We start from the raw sequence: 2,063 nt of genomic DNA on the forward strand, positions 1-2,063 counted from the left end.
ACTTTTAAATGTTTCTGTTTGTCAATTAATCAAATTATGGATACTTTTAATATTGTTTTGCTGTTTTTATTGCTGTTACTAGACTTCTCATTTTTCTGATTACTAATAAGTTACATTAATTTAATATTAAATATTTGCACAAGCTCTGCCAAAATAAACGAAATCTTCAATATTCAAAAAGGATTATGGGGGGAAAAATGGTGGAGTTAAGGTAACCTCCCGGATTCCTGCTTCCAGAGAAAGAGGCATAGATCTCAGTCTGCTACACATGAATGGATTGCTCTCCTGCAAAAACAGCAAGGTGAATCTGTGGAGATTCAGTGTGGGATACACAAATAAAGAAAAAAAATAAGGTGAACGGGAGATAGGAATGCAAAACCTGGAGAGTGTGGGACAGACAATAGAGAGTGGAGCGCGGGACGGCTGCGCCTGCCTGGCCAGTAAGTGCACCAGGATAAGACCCTCAAGAGAAAGTCTAGCTTCCCCACTGACTTACAAGCACATTGAGAGTCAGGGACCTGTGTGAAGTGGGTGAAGAATCGTGGCAGGAAACGTGGGGCTCTGCAGAGAGGAGACAGTAGGGGGGGAGCATCTTGAACTTCCCAGAGCTCAGTGTCAGGACTGCACCGGACAGGGGAGGAGCTGGTCTGGGCTACCTCCGGAGGCAGTTAGGAGTCAGGAAGCTGGTCTTTGGCACCCAGTGGGTCCAGAACAAGGAGGTGATTACTAAGTAGAGGACTCTAACCTGGAAACTGCCTCTGGCGATTAGGACTGTTCAGGGCAACCAGTAAGAGTGAGAGGTATTGCTAGACAGGCGTGAGATTGGGGGAGGGTGACATAAAGGAGACGGTGGGGCACCCTGATAACTCGGTTCCTTGATCTGGCTCCCGCCAGCCCCTGAACGGTTGCCTCCAGTGCTGGCGCCCTGTGGGCGGTCAAACACCATCTTGGGGCCCACAACACTGCAGCTGCAGTGCCATATCACGTAGGGCAGCTCCCTTCCCCCAGCCTGGGAACTCTCACAACAATCTCCACCCTTGCAGGACCTAAAGTCAACTAGCCAGGCCCGTTTTTTTGAGGGGTGAATTCTGAATACTTCCTCAGTTGTGGGAGGCTAACACCTGCAGGACCTGCAGGTGCTGGAGCTCATGGCGAACTGGGACGGCGCCCCCTCCCCCTGGCCAGCGTCTTTTGCACGGAGAGTGGTGGGCTCCACCTCTGGGGTTGCAGCAGCGAGACATAAAGAGCCACTTCCCCTCTGCGATAAGTGTCAGTCTCTGGGGCTTTGGCACTGGCCAATAGCTGACAGCCTAGCGACTTTCCTGATCAGACCAGTTTAGGTCATCCAGTACGATTGCATTACCGCCTCCGGTCAGCTTCCAACAGTGAGACCCTAACCAAAATCCTGGCAAGAGAACAAAACAAGTTCCCCAAGTAATCCCTCCCATCAAGAGAAGCATTCCAGCTGTGGTAGAAGAATCCTGAACAACATACTCGTGGCTCCCTCTAGTGGCAGATCAAGTGAAAAATACACAGGACGTGTTACTTTCCAAACAAAATCTGAAAGAAGAGAAGCAACAGCTGATCCAGATGGGAGGGACCCAGCAAAAGATTTCTGGAAGTATGAAAACTCAAATGGAAAGCACACCCTCAAAGAGGAACACCAGCTCTCTAGCAATGAACATTAACCGAGTCTAGAATACTAAAATGACAGAAGAATTCCAAACATGGATTGTAAGTAAACTCAATGATATGCAAGAAAAAAATGGATAACCAACACAAAGAAACCAGAAAAAAAAATCCAGGACTTGGAAGAAAAATTCACTAAAGAAATTAAAATATTAAATAAAAATCAAACTGATCTCCTGGAAATGAAAGACTTATTCAGGGAACTACAAAACACAGTGGAAACCCTCAAGAACAGGATAGATCAAACAGAAGAAAGAATCTTAGAGATTGAAGACACCTCCTTCCAAATGAATAAGTCAGAGATTGAGCAGAAAATAAAGAAAAAAGAAACAAGTTTACAAGAAATGTGGGATTATGTGAAAAAACCAAACCTG

The sequence above is a fragment of the Propithecus coquereli genome, unplaced genomic scaffold (genome assembly GCF_000956105.1).
Source record: "Propithecus coquereli isolate 6110/MARCELLA unplaced genomic scaffold, Pcoq_1.0 Scaffold216, whole genome shotgun sequence".
NCBI classification, from domain to species: Eukaryota; Metazoa; Chordata; class Mammalia; order Primates; family Indriidae; genus Propithecus; species Propithecus coquereli.